Source organism: Pteropus alecto, unplaced genomic scaffold, assembly GCF_000325575.1.
Source record: "Pteropus alecto unplaced genomic scaffold, ASM32557v1 scaffold39, whole genome shotgun sequence".
NCBI classification, from domain to species: Eukaryota; Metazoa; Chordata; class Mammalia; order Chiroptera; family Pteropodidae; genus Pteropus; species Pteropus alecto.
In genome coordinates, this window is record NW_006443568.1 from 6325485 (window position 1) to 6340072 (window position 14588).

The 14588-nt window shown below is 48.5% G+C and overlaps 1 long non-coding RNA gene across 1 annotated transcript in view; it reads left to right on the forward strand.

Annotated features, from left to right (window-relative positions):
* Positions 1–1812: 1812 nt before the first annotated feature.
* LOC112472952 overlaps positions 1813–14588 on the forward strand; it is a 23400-nt gene continuing 10624 nt past the window's right edge. The window contains exon 1 of the long non-coding RNA XR_003043863.1: positions 1813–4210. This is a non-coding gene — a long non-coding RNA (uncharacterized LOC112472952). The remainder of the gene's footprint in view (positions 4211–14588) is intronic.

Below are 14588 nucleotides of genomic sequence, written 5' to 3' on the forward strand. Positions count from 1 at the left end.
ACTGGGCACATCCTTTCCTGTCTATCTTTACATTACGGAAGTGTTTGCAATACTCATTCTAGACCTTCACATGGCTTCTTCCTTCTCATTCAGGTTCCAACTCCACTGTCCCTGACCATCCTTGCTAAAGCAAGATTTAGCATTCCTGACCCCACCCCAACCTCTAATCCACAGTCAAAGTGTTTTCTAGAGCTAGGTGTAGACCCTCTTGAAGATGAAGAATCATCCATTTTTCATGAATAAAGGATGACATCTCTTCCAAGGCTGAGGGACCCTACCTTTCCTCTGCCACCATGGAAGAGGCTGCAGGGTACTGTGCTGGGGAGCCTCCAAAGACATGAAGTTAACAGTCACATTTGCCCCTGAGACTGTTTTACAGACATCATCCTTCTGGCCCTTCCCCCAAGATATTCTGAACTTACTATCACTTCAAGATCCACAGACTCATGCGGAGACCTCATTAAAACTTACTCTTCTGTGTTTTGTTCTGAGGTCCCTCTACTCAGAGAGTGTGGGGGATGGTGATTCAGCCTGAAAATGTGCCAAAGTCTCGAAATCAACTTCCCAGGTGAACCCCTTCTGGATCCTCAGGCTGGGTGCAACTCTTTGGGCCATATCATTACTTTAAGAAGTGCTTCCATAAAACAAGGTAAGTGAGTAAAAACACAAATGTGCCGGAGATTCTAGGACCTCTTTTGATTTTGACAAGGAGATGGTTCACCTCTTTTTTTTTTTCAGTGATTATGTTGGCAACTCTCTCTGATGCCCACAAGCTCCAACCTAACCATACCGAGTGGTCCTAGAGTCAACGTACTGTCATGCCAGGCACACGGGCTTTGGAACCTCACCAACCTGGGCTCGATCCAGTAATCTGTGTAATCTTGAGTGAGTCACTTTATCTCTCTGAACCTTCCAAACGGGACCAATAATATGCACCTTGCAGGGTCGTCACGAGTGTCTAAAGTAGTAATGTAGGTGAAGGCCCTACGTGTGCCCTGGGCTAGAGGGAGTTTTTGCCACTGTTTGATTGCAAGACAGACTGGAGTTGGAAAAGTGCAGTGAACTGGAAGTTGAGATGCCTAAAAAAAATCCCCTGGATCTGCCATGCAACTCAACTACGTGACTCTGGGCAATCAGTTCCCCTCTCTGGTCCTCAATTTCCTCACCTGTAAAACCAAAGGTTGAATAAAAGGATTCTAAGCAGCTCTGACATCCTGAAGATGCCTTGATTGTAAGATCTGAGTCTCTTGACATTTAAGAAGCTGCCAGTTTGTCTTACCTTTGTTCCTTGAAAAAGGACATCTATAACTATCCTATTAGGGATTTAGGTGAGGTTTTGATGGTATCAAAGTGGCATTATAACAAAATCCAGGATTCTTGTCTAATCATTATACTTCGTCTTGTGTTTTCCCCAAGAGAGTATATAACAAGTACATGTGACAAAGGAGAAGTCAAAACATCACTAAGCAAGCTCCCCATATCCCCATGTGGAGCTGTGTCATACTAGAGTCCTAGCTGGGCCTTTCCATCCTCCTCTAACACTCAGTAATAATAATATCATCGCTATAGCTGATTGATTGGATTGTTACTCTGTACCAGGCAACAAACCTTATTTAATTCTCAATAACAACCCTATGATTGTATTATAATGACCTTGCTAACCAGAAAGCAGGCCCTATCAGTCTTTAGAAATCTGACCCAACAGACAGGCAATCTTTCCTCCCTGCTGGGGGTAGCGGGGGCGGGGGAGTCGGGGGAGAAGAGGGAGAGACATGGTGGGGGAGGGACCAGCCCTAGCTCCTAGGCGGTGGCTACAACATGACTATAAGAGCGGGGAGAGAGGTGCATGGAGGGTGGGAAAGGTAGGGGCTAGGGGAAGTCACAGGGTGTAGGATGTTGGAGATTAAGACTAGCTTTGTGAGCTTGTGCTTGGCAGAGGCTCTGTGTCCAGTGCTGGGAATACAGAGATGAACAACAGTCTGGGTGTGTGTGTGAGTGGCAGGGGCAAGCATGGAAGTAGACAGATATCTTTTCAATGCAGCATGACTCTCCAAACAAAAGTTGCATACACAAGACATCAATGTCATATGGAAGGGGGAGCGATGGTCCTGTTTGGTAGCCAGGAAAGCCCTCACAGCTTCCCAGGTAAGGTGGTGACATCTACTCAGTCACCAGACCTGTGGCTCCACCTCCTTTGATCTCCTCTCTAAATTTAATTCTTCCCATCTCTACTCTAGCGGTCTTAGTCCCTCCCACCCTCATCTCTCACCAGTCCCTGCAATAACCGGTCTTCTCCAACCCATCTTCTACAGCAGCAAGATCTTCCTCAAATACAAACATAATCATAGCCCCCTTCCCTCACATCCCTCCGGTTGCCTGGGAATATGGTCCAAGATCCCTTGGCATGACTTTCAAGCCCTCTGGGATCTCGTTTCTGCTTCCCTTTTTAGCGTTAGCCCAAACTCTTCCTCCTCTTTTTCAATCTTCACTTGCCCCCACCATCTAATTTCCTGCCATGGTATCCCAAGTGCTCCTTGCTCTCCCTCACCTCCCAGTCTTTGCAAAGGCTGTTCCTTTTGCCTAGAATTCCTTTCCCCACCCTTCCTCATCTGGCTAATTCCTTCGTGTCCTAGTTGGCATCTCTTTCTCCCAGACCTTCCTGACCTGTCGGGTTGAGTAGGGACCCCTCCTCCATGTTCCCACAGGCTCTGTGCTTGCTTCCCTTTAGTCTTTAACGCACTGCCTCATGATTTCCCGCTGGACTGTTTGTTTGCTCAGACTGAGGGCTCCTTGAGGGAGGGATGGAGGTGTACTCATCTCTGTATCTGCAGAGCCCATTCGGCACCTGGCACCTGGACGGAGAATGGTGCTCACTGTTGTTTGCAGGATGAATGGATGGGTGTTCGGTTCCGGGGCAAGGAGGCGGGGTGGGGTTGGCACAGGACTAGGGACCAGGCTGCGGCAGGGGAATGAATAAGCGCCTTTGGAGAAGTTTGGGTGCTGGGGCTGCAGGAACTTGGCTTTCCTCCTGGGGACTGAGTATGAATCCCTGAGCTCCATCTTAGGCTGCAAAGAGGTAAAGACGGGGTTCTGCCACCTGGAGCCTTCGCCTCTCTTCCCTGCCTAGCGCCAGCCTGCGCTGTCATAGCAACAGTCCGCCCCGGCGGCTGGGCCAACCAATGGCAGCCGGTTCTGGTGAGGTAATGCTCAGCTCTTGTAGCGCATTGGCTCCTCTTTGGCTCACGTCCCGGCCCGGGCTGCGGGAAGAAAGGGCGCGGGGAGCTGTGGGACCGTCGCTGCTTGGGTCGGTTCCGTTAGTCCCTCCGCTGCTTGCGTCCCGCTCGCCCTTCCTCCCTCTCCGTCTGCCCTGAGCATGTCTGCGTCTGCCCTTCTCATCTTTCTGCGCGGCGTTTCTGTCACCGGTTGCCTTGGTCCTTCTCTCTGTGTTTTGTCTCCTTTAGGGTCTCGGTGGCTCCTTCACCCCCTGTCTCTGCCCTGAGTGCATCTCCCCGTCTCTTTGCATCTCGGCTTCCCCGTCCGTTCTCCCTCCGGTCTTGCTGGCGGATGTCTTCTCCAAACAAGGGTGCAGTGAGAGCTCCTTGACTTGCAGCCAGAAGGTGACTCACTGCTTCAGACCGCTAGGCCGGCCTCGCCAGTTCGGGGGCACCTTCTTCCCCAGTTGTTGGAAAGCTCTGGCACCCGGGCTCAGTTCTTGAGACCGTGGTGAGGCCCTGCTGGCCTTTCTCTGATGAACCTCAACAGAAATTTGTCCTAGTTGACATGTCACTCAAAGGAAAGGTGGAACGTTCTAGGCTTTGGGACCAGGGAAGGACATAGAGAAGACTTAAGAAAGAACAGGCATAAATGTCAGTAATTACAGCAGAAGGGTTTAGGCTAGGCTCCTGGAGAAACACCCAGAAAACAAGTGGGTAGGCACTAGAATGAGTGAATGAAGAAGGTAGTTGGACTTCTGTTCTACCCTCTACCTCTTGGTCCATCTATCAAGATAACATATTGGTGTTGCTCAGTGCCAGACTCTGTGCCGGCTTTGGCTCAGCCCCCTGGGCTCCAGGATTTACAGCTCAGTCAGGGAGGCAGACACATAAGTCCTGGGTTTTGATAGGATTTTGGAGGAGGGAAAAACTCACTTTGCCAGATACACGCAGGGCCCAGGCAGAGAAGCTTCATGGAGGAGGTGATCTGTGAGCAGGTGAGTTTGGGAGAATGGCCTATAGCTTGTTTGGATCAACCTGAGTGGGGCAGAAAGGGAGGGGACCAGTCTGGATGGATCCCTGGGGGATAGAGGGTCCAGGAATGTTAATATCTGGATGGGGTGTTTGCACTTCATCCCAGGGACAATGGGCAGTCACTCGAGAGATCTGAACAGGAGAGAGGCGGGGTCAGATATGGGTTTCCTTCAACCATCCTGGCAACTGGGGTTGTGTCTGTCTTGCTCAACCCTGAGCACACAGCAGAGTGCCAGCCCACAGTAGGTGCTCCAGCATTTATTGAAGGAAAGCCCAAACTAGAGCGGGAGAGGTTGTCCTGATAGATGATGAAATGATGAGGCTGGCATTTGTGGAGGGGGCTGGAAAAAGTGGATGGGTTCAAGAGATGGAAAAGAGGTGGAATGGATGGCCTTGCTGTCCACTAGAGAGGTGATGGGGAAGGAGGTGCCCAGAGTAACCCCCATGTTCCCGGCTTGAGAGCTGAGGATGGAGAGTGGGAGAGGGAACACAGGTTGGGGCAGATTTCAAGGGAAAGGTGGTCAATTTAGAGTAGGACCTGCAGAGTCTGAGGTGCTTGTGGGATGTCCAGGTGGGGCTGTCTGTGGGAGAGGTCTGGGCTAAGGTGACCAGCATAAAGGTGGCTACTGAGGCCATATAAGGACTAGGACATTTAAGAGCAGATTTTTTCAAGTGAAGGTGTCCTTTAGAACCTCAAAGAGACCTGGCTAAGGGTCAGGGGTCCTGGGTTCTGATCTGGACACTGACACTGGCTTGCTGTGTGACCTTGGGCAAGTCACTCTTCTTCTCTGGGCTGCAGTCCCTTGTTCTGTCAGCAGAGCCTCTCAGAGATGGAGAGAGACTTGGGTTTCTTCTCTTATTAAGGCTTCTGGATGTGGTTTTAAAAAAATGAAGACGTGCCAAAAACTGGGTAACAAAAATGGTGGTTATGTGTTCACGTTTATAAATTAATATTTTGAACAAAGGTACAGGGATTGTGTGTGTGACCTAATATGGAGATGAAAGTCTAGATTAGAGTCATGTTGGGGAGTTAGACCCCTAGTTATGGCCTTCCAGGTTGTCTGGAGTAATTGCCCCTTTTGGTAAGAAAGGTGCCTGGCTTGGGGGGCAGGATCTGAGCAAATGCTGCCTCTTGTTTTAAGCCTGGACATTCACACCCCATCCTCAGTCCCTGCCAGCCCCCAGTTCTGAGTCCTTTCTCCCAGAGCCATCAGAGGCCATGCTGATCCCTTCCCTGTGGGTTTCCACAGGAGGAAAGCCCACTGTTGTGGTTCCTGTACTGCCATCTTCCCTTCCTTGCTCATCTCTCAGGTCCTCAAATTTGAGAGCATCAGCTGGAGTCCGGCCCTGGCTCTGCTTTTGACTTGTCCTTGGGCAGGTCAGTTCCGCCCAGGGTCTCAAAGTCTCAGTGTGTCTGTGTCCTCAGGCAGTAGCTTGGCAACTGGCACAAGGTATGCACTTAATAAATGTTGGTTTAATTGAATTAAATTGCAAAGTAGTTCATTTGGCTGGAGCATGGGTTGGGGGAAGGGTGACAGAGTGAGCGCATGCCGCTGGGGCCATCAGAATGAGAGAATGCCTGCAAATGTGCTTTGGAAAAGGTAAGTCAACAAATATTTACAAGTCTGCATCATATTGCATTTGGCTAATGCGCCTGAAAGGCTTCCAGAGTCACAAGTAGACACAAAAGGAATCCTCTCCTACCCACTGAAAATGTCTTCATTTCATAAGAATTAATCATGAATACATTCTCCTTAGCCCAGTGGTCAAGGGTGTAGACGAAAAAGGAGTCATATACTCAGGGGAGGCCTGTGTGGCAGGCTTTATAAACCGAGTGACCGAAAGAAACCGCAAAGGATGGTCTGAACACAAAAATTCCTAACTAAAAGCAGGTCATGATGGGTAGTCACATCCTCGGCCTGTAGCTTCCTTGACAACCGTCAATCTTTACCTTAAGTGAGCCTGTCTATTGTGTTTTTGCATCTAAGATAACATATCTTTGAAATGCCAGAGTGATCTTTTCCAGACCCCTGGCACCAGAGCGTGAGACCACAGAACCCCTCACTCTTGTTCCTTGCATCCTGGCTGTATGTGCTGTAAATGTTAATTATTAACTATCCTGTACCCACCAATGTAAAAGAAGTATGTATTTCTCTATTTTGCCATTTTAGCCAATCCCAGAGATTTCCTCGCGTTGCTTTTTTCTGCCCCCTTAATCTACCACCAATGGATTTCATGTAACCCGCCTTATGTCTCCTCCTTTTATTCCAATATGTAAAATAAGCTGCAAAACGCCATTCCCCAGGGCGTTTTCTTAATCCATTGAGATTTTGCTTCCTGGCAATTGTCATCAGTTTGGCTCAAATAAACTCATAGAAATTCTCTACAGGTTTGGACATTTCTTACATCGACAAGAGTGAGAATCCCGAGGTGGGCAGCCTGTTTCAAATCCTGCTTTATCACTTTCTGGCTGTTTGACCCTTGACAAGTTACTCGACTTCCTGTGTATCAGTTAGACTCGAATGTATTAATTACAAATGATACTATTATCTACTTCACTGAATTGTTATGAGATTTAATGAATTATTAGACGTAAAGTATTTAGGACAGTGCCTGGAATATGTGAGTGCCCTGGGTTCAAATCATAGCTCTGTCATTTATCTCTGAAGCCACGGGCAAGCCCGTTCTCTCTCCCAGGGCCTCAGTTTTCCCCTCCTTAAAATGGGAAGCACATTACAGAGTGTACACTTCTCTACAGACCTGAGGGGTTATTATTCCTGTCGAAGGGAGATGGTGGCTGTGCTGACATTAATAATCACAGCCTGCACATGCCAGGCCCAGACTGGCTCCCAACCACTGGACACCTGGGCCAGACTCATTTCCAACCTTTTTACAACCAAACTGCTTGTAATGGGGAGGAGGGGCGTGGAAGGGCGCCCACTAGTGTTACCCTTCCAGTGTCTCTCTGCCCCTTCCTGACTCCTGTGAGCTGATGGGCAAGTGTGGGGAAGGCATGGTGTGTGCTCAGTTCAGTTCCCTCTGGGCTTCTGCATCTGCCTGCAGAGGGGCTAGTTCTGGTTGGTTCTCTCATACCAGGTGGCCTCGGTGAGTTAGCTTTGCCTCTTCGGGGAGACCTATGGTTGCTCAGTGCTGCCAGCGACAAGAGGCTAAGTCTATGTAATTTTGGGGTTGGGTATTCACACGCCCGTTTGGCTATAAGTCTAAAGGCCCCTTCTCCAGGCAGCTTTATCTGTCATGTCAAATCACTTCACTGGCTTCCCGTCTCACGTGAGCATAGCCAGCGTCCTCATGATAATCCACGGAAGTGTCACGATCCTGGCCCAGGGCCCCTCCGGCCTCATCCAACTTTACTCCATCGTTTTTCCTTCCTCTCACCTCACTCCAGTCACACTGGCCGTACTGATTCTGGACTACCCAGCCACATTCCTGCCCCAGGGCCCTTGCACATGCTGTTTCTGCAACTTGAAATATTCCCGCAGAGGAACGAACGCATGGCCTTACTACTTCAGATCTTAACTCACTTGGATTTTTAAAACCAGAATGCTTCCAACACTCAATGCTTCATAATCTCCATTTCTGCTTTATTTTTCTCTTTAGCACTTACTGCTAACATACTATTTATTTTATTTATTTACCTTGCTTATTGTGTCGTCCCCACTAGAATGACCACTCCTTGTGACCAAGGATTTTTGTTTGCTCTTTTCATTGCAATATCCCCAGTGCCTAGTGTAAGGCTTGCGCATAATAGGTGCTCAGTAAATATTTGTTGAGGGAATGACTGGAGCTGGAATTCTGTTCTCCATCTGACTGTTACCTGCATGTATCTCCCTGTTGGGTCCAAACTCAGGAGTAGAACTAGGGTGTCATTCTTTGAGCTCTGTCACACCCCAGCTGTGCTCAGATCCATGTGGCTGAGGAGACATAATATAGCAAATACCCAAGACCTTGTGCTCTGCATCCGGGATGCCTGCATTTAAATTCCAGTAGGGACACCCTCTTATCTGTGTTTCTTAACCTCTCTGTGCTTCCATCTCCCCATCTGTAAAGTGGGGATTATAACATGACCTCCCTTATAGGGTTATTGTGAGGATCAGGGAAAAATATAGGGAAAGTGCTCAGCACAGTGCCTGGCATAGAGTAAGTGCTACATCACTGTCAGCTGACATTTATCAGCTTTGTGGCTTAGGAGAGGTGACCACCCACCCTGCCTGATGCTCAGGATGGTTATGGAGGGACACCAGGGAGGCAGGGGATGTGGCCTTACCTAGTGCACTCGCATGTCCAGGATAGAATGTAAAGGCTAAGGGCCAGAGAAGCAAGCCTTGGCCAGGGAACTCAAAGGGAGGTAGCAGATGGATGGTGGTGCTGGGGGCAGTGTGACAATCCATAGTAAGGGCCACCTCAGCAGGAGTTCTGCTGCTCAATCCCAGGAATCTAGGTGATTCTAATGGTAGAGACTGGTACTCAGGTAGACCAGTTGTCTGGATGGTTGATGAGCCTGGGAAGAGCTGCTGCTTCACCTCTCGTCTGCTCCATAAACAGCAGAGAGCCTCACGGCCGGGTCCAGAAGGAATAACTGGGGGAGGAATGGAGTCATGGGGTGGTCTCTGGGACACTGGGCAGTGGCCAGGGATGTCCTTGCACCTTCCTCTGTCAGGTTTGTGCGTCGTGTGTATATGTGTGAGAATTTGTGAGAATGTGGGTACAGTCTCACAATTTATGTGTGTCTGTGTGTCTGCACACATATTAGATTATGTACTGCCAGCCATTTACACACACACACACACACACACAGAGCTCAAAGGCTGGTGCTGTCAGTAAGCTCGAGGGGCATCTATTCTCCTTCACAATGCTTGCTCTCAGGCTGCAAATGTCAGCACCGTGCTGTGTGCCAGACTCTGGGTGTGAGCCTGGGGAAAACCAGGCCTGGTGGGGCTGGAAGTCCCCTCCAAGGGAACAGAGAGGCAGCGCTCATACAAATGAGAATGATCACTGACACTTATTACATGCTGACTGTGCCTCAGACATCTCACGGGTATCGCTCCATTTTTCAGCTGAAGACACTGAGCTTCAGAGAGGTCGGGAAATTTACCCAAGATCCCACAGCAAGAAAATGGTAAATGAGGAAGCCGAGGCTCAGAGAGGAGGCTTACCGTGTCACTCAACATGTTAGTGGCAGAGCTGGGATTTAAACTTGGGTCTCTCTGGTTCCAGAGCCTTGGTTCTTAAACACCACCACCTCCCCAACCTCTTAGGTGAGCCAGACATACCTGGGATGTGCGAGAGAGGGGAGTTTGTGTGACCAGTAGAGGAACGGACTGATTCAACCTGGAAGGATCAGCAGGTAAAAAGTAAGGGGCGGATGACAGTTGAGAGGGCTCCAGGGAGACGACGGAGGGAAGGGCATTCCATGGGAGAGAATAGTGTGAGCAAAGGCACAGAGGCGTGAAATAGGGTGCCACGTTCGGTAGTTTATAGCTGGCCCATTGAACAGGAAGACAACCTCCTCGTCTCCCTGCTTCCACCCCATCCTGGCTCAGAAAGCCTAATTGTCCCCACTTCCCTCCGCCCCCTCCGGTTAAGCTCCTGGGATATGGACAAGAAAGAAGCTTGTCTTTCCTGGCTCTGCTGGAGTCCTGCCTCTGAGGTTTGGTTACCATGGTGATGGGCTCCATGGAAACTCACAGCCAGGGCTTTTCCAGGATGGCCCTGGACCCCAGCCCACCTGCTGATGCATTGTCTCTCATGGCCTCAGCATCCTGAGGAGATGCCCAGGGTCACCCTGCTGTCTTCACCCTTCACCCTTGGCAGGGGCAGGAGAGTCCCCAAGGTCAGAGAGGTGGTAATTCCAGAATGCAGGGTCCATTGGGTGGCTCCAGGATCCCACATTGAACTCAAGACATGGAGACCCAAATTCCCTTATGTTTAGGCAAATTGGGGTCAATTCTTGATGTGGCCACAGCTTGATGTCCCTCCCGTCTGTCTCTACATCCTGGTCTGTTCTACTCCAGGACTGCATTCTCTTCATTCTGTTTCTTGCCTGGCCCTGCTGTTCTCTGAGTTCTGGTCTACTCAACCCACCGTCTATACACCGTGGCCCCCACTTACATTTTGTTTCGGAGAATTGACACACTTGCCATTGGACAGAACTGGGAGGGAGCCATGTGAACTTGAACAAGTCACTTCCTCTTTCTAAGGCTTGGATTCCATGTCTCCGAATATGTGCTTTATAGGGCTGGTTATTCATCCAACAAACAATTGAAAAATATTTGCATCTATTATTATTTATTGTGCTTATTATTTATTGTGCTTATTATTTATTGTGCTTTTTTTGCATTTATGGTGTTAAGAGCTGAACTTATCATCTCATTTACTCCTTATGACAACTCTACGAGACGGGATTCTTATTCTCAATGTGTAACTGAAGACACTGTGCTGAAGAGGGTACAGGACCTGTCCAAGGTCACATAGCAATAATGTGGCAGAGCAGGAAGAATGCAGGGGCGCCTGACACTGAAGCTGCACTCTTAACCACTTTGGTATTAAGTCAGTTAATTTTTATTGAGCACCTGCTATGTGATGACCTGGTTTCTGCCCTAGAGAGAGCATCTACTGGGGCAGATGGGGAAAAAGAGGAAATAAATATAAAACACATTGTTATAAGTAGTATGTTGAGATAGAGGATAATGGAGGGACGTTCTTTAGGGAGTGTGAGTGGTCAGGGAAGATTCTCTGAGTAAGAGACACAAAGGATGAGAGCTCTGAATAGCGAGAAGAGCCAGCGATGAAGCGGGAGAGAGACCCAGGCAGGAGCACAGTGTGGACAAAGACCAGGGGGCGGGAATGGGTTTGGCTTGTCCTAGAGGCTAGAAGGGATCAGAGTTGCTTGGAGGTGGTAAGTGAGGGAGAGGGAGGCCCAGGATGAGCTGCAGAGGCAGGCAGGATCCAGATCCCTTAGGGCTTCATAGGCTGGGATGCATGGTGTGGTTTAAGGGCAGTGGAAACCACTGGAAGGTTCTAAGCAGACCCTTGTGAATTGACCTGATCTAGGTAAGGAGCAGCTTTCTCTGGCTGCTGTGTGGGGACTGGGGAGGAGAGGGGCAAGAAAGGAGGCCAGGAGGTTGTTGCAGTTGTCCAGGTTAGAGATGGCGGTGCCTGGGCCGCGATGGTGGCAGTGGAGAGGGAGGGGGCTGCTGAGTTAGACACAGTTTGGACGTAAGGAGACAGAGCTTGCCGATGGACGACACATATGGAACGAGGAACAGAAAAGAATAAAGCTTAACTCTTAATCTCTGCTTTGAGCGACTGGGTGGACGGAGGAGAAACCCAGAGCTTTTTGGGTATGTTTGTGTTTGAGATACTCAGGTCTGGAGTTCAGGGAAGAGGTCTGGTTTGCAGGTATAAATTTGGGAGTCGATAGCGTAGGCGTGATATTTAAAGCCTCGGGGCGTGAGGAGATCAAAGAAAAAGAAGGGAGGGGAAGACGAGAGGAGAGAAGAAAAAGGAGAAGAGGGGAGAGCGGGAGAAATGAGAAGAAAGGAGAGGGAGGAAAAGAGAAGTAAGGAAAGGGGAAGAGAGGAGAGATGAAGGAAGGGAGTGGGGAGGAGAGGGCAGAGGAGGAGGGAGTGTGAGCCCGCGATGCACTTGCGCATCCCTTCTTCACTGGTGTGTGTTGTGTGTCAGACACTGGGGAGCAGACGATGTGTCCGACTCACGCCCCGAGGCCAGGAGCAACCAGCCTTGCGGGGAGGGGACAGCAGAGAAACTGACCATTAGAACACGTGTGAGTGCATCAGGCTAGAGATGAGAAGAGGGTGCTGTGAGAGGCCTGAGGAGGGGTGGCCCCGCTGGACTCGGGGTGCAGGGAGGGGACAGGTTTCTGGAGAGGTGACCTGGAGGCTGAGACCCGCCAGATGCATTTCCCCTGGTGAAGAGGGAGGGGAGGGGAGGTGGCGCAGAGTGGAGAAAGCAAGACTGCTGAGAAATGGAAGAAGCAGACTGGCCCAGAGGTGGAGGAGAGAAGCAGCTGAGTAATTCTGGCAGCTTCTTCCCTGTTCCCAGTCCCTGTCCTGAGTGGGGCCCTTGGCATTCCGGAGGCGGCCAGGGGCTACGTTTTAGTTTAGCTGCCTAACTTGGCAGCCACATGGCCCCTGAGGAGGACAGCACAGGCGTGTGCATGCACGTGTGTTGGCAGGCACATGTGTGATCTCAGATAACGGCTGGGACAGCGTGGGGCCTTGAAGGCCTGACCTAGAGACACAGGGGCTATGGGTCTTGGGCCAGCTTCTCTGAGCCTCGGGGTCTCACCTGGAAAAGGGTGATAATAACATGTGAAAACGCCTTGCCAGTTCCTAGGTTCTGCCTAAGTGTGAGGGATGATTAGTGCTGCCCAGGCCAGAAAACTCTGTGCGAGGCGTGACCCCAATTTTGTTGAAAGAGAGAAAAAGATGGAGAAAGAGAGAGATGGAGACAGAATGAGACAGAGAGAGACACAGAAAACAGAGAGACAAAGAGAGAGAGACTGAAAATAAGACAGAGAGACGTAGAGATACAGAGCGAGACGGAAGTCAAGAAAGAGAAACACAGCAGAGATAGAGAGATGGAGAGAGAGAGGAGGAGGAAGAGGAGAGAAGGAGAAGAAGAGGCAGAAGGAGAGGGAGGGACAGAGGGAGAGAAAGAGATAGATGGATGGATGGATGGAGAGAGAGAGAGATTTGGGAGAGAAGAAGTAAGAGAAATAGACAGAGACAGAGAGAGACAGAGTCAGAGTCAGAGAGAGAGAGAGAGAAAGACTGAGAGCAAGACAGAGGGAGAGGGAGACAGAGCGAGGTGGTGGATCCCGGAGCAGTAACAGACATTAGGTACTGGTGGTAAAGCTATGAGTGATTTTGGCTTTCATGTTTTTGCTCATATTTCTGATTTTTCTCTCTGTCTATACTTAAATATTTTTTAAAGACATGGTTTCTAGATGTGAACTGGAGTTTTAAAACTTTCTGCAATTTGGAAATATCTATGAGAAGCTTTATAATTTGCATACAAATCGACCCAGAAATTTCACCTCTTAGAATTTATTCAAAGGAAATAATTATAGATGTGCCAGTGACTTAATTACAAGGATGGTTTTGTAATTTATCATAGCAAAAAAGAAAAAAAGAAGAAAACACCCTCACCCCTAAACAACCCCTCCCCAAACAAAAAACCCTCTACCTTAAATGTACAAAAATCGGTTAAGAAATAAATAAAAGATACTCCATTTATAAATGAGTTGCTATGTTAAAATGATGTTGTGGAAGGCGAATCATTGGTGTGGATCTTCATGACATATTATTATGTAACAAAGCAAATTTCAAAAAAGTACACTATAACTCAGCTTTGTTAGAAAAAGGTATGTTTGTATGTGCGCATAGAGAAATATCTGGAATTTTGATCACCGAGGTGCTGACTGTGGCGTGCAACCGTAAAAACAATTAAAGTTATTCAAAATCTTGTCTGTGCATTAACAATTCTTATGCACGGGACTTTGCCCTCTTCCCTTTTGCTCTGTCCTCGGAGAGAGTGGAAAGCAGCTGCTCGCAGACCACCGAGTGATAATCCAACATGATTTTGATGGTCATAATTAAATCACACCTCGTCCATGTCAATTCACACAGATTTATGCCACTTATTTATTTATTTATCGGCTAATCTTTCCACAGAGGCTACAGCCAGACGCTACCCATTCAAAAATAATTTCTCACATTCTTACAGGCTGTGACAGTTTCATTCCCTTGATAGTTGCAAATAGAGGTCTATCATGTTTGTATATATTAATGCTGGGGTTCGTTTAGTTGCGACCAGGAGACTCTATAACAGGTGTATCGAGAAGGCCCTCTCTAAGTAGGGGTAGCTAACAGGTGGGCTATAAACCTTGAGATTCAGTCTCTCGTTTTTCTGTTAAAATTTTATATTATTACAACGACCTTACAGAAATTACGGACTTTATTTATCCATACTCACCTCATTTCAAAAAGAATTTGACACAGCTCACCAAATGCTATCTGAATATAATAGAGTTAAAACAATTGAGGAAATCAGGGTGAAGAAAAGACAAAAAGAGTAAAGTTAGTTAATAAAACACATGTCTCAAGGTATCGAATATTTGCTAGATTGGGATGTCAGCGTGGCTTTGATCTTTCCAGTGGCTTATTTGCAGCATTTCATATAGAGAAAATGTAAAGAAATGTAAACTTTTAGCATAGACTGTCACCTTCCTCCAAAGCTCAACCGTTATCAGTCTAAGCAAACAAACCTTGGCTTTTCGTTTAAATCTCAGGAAAATGG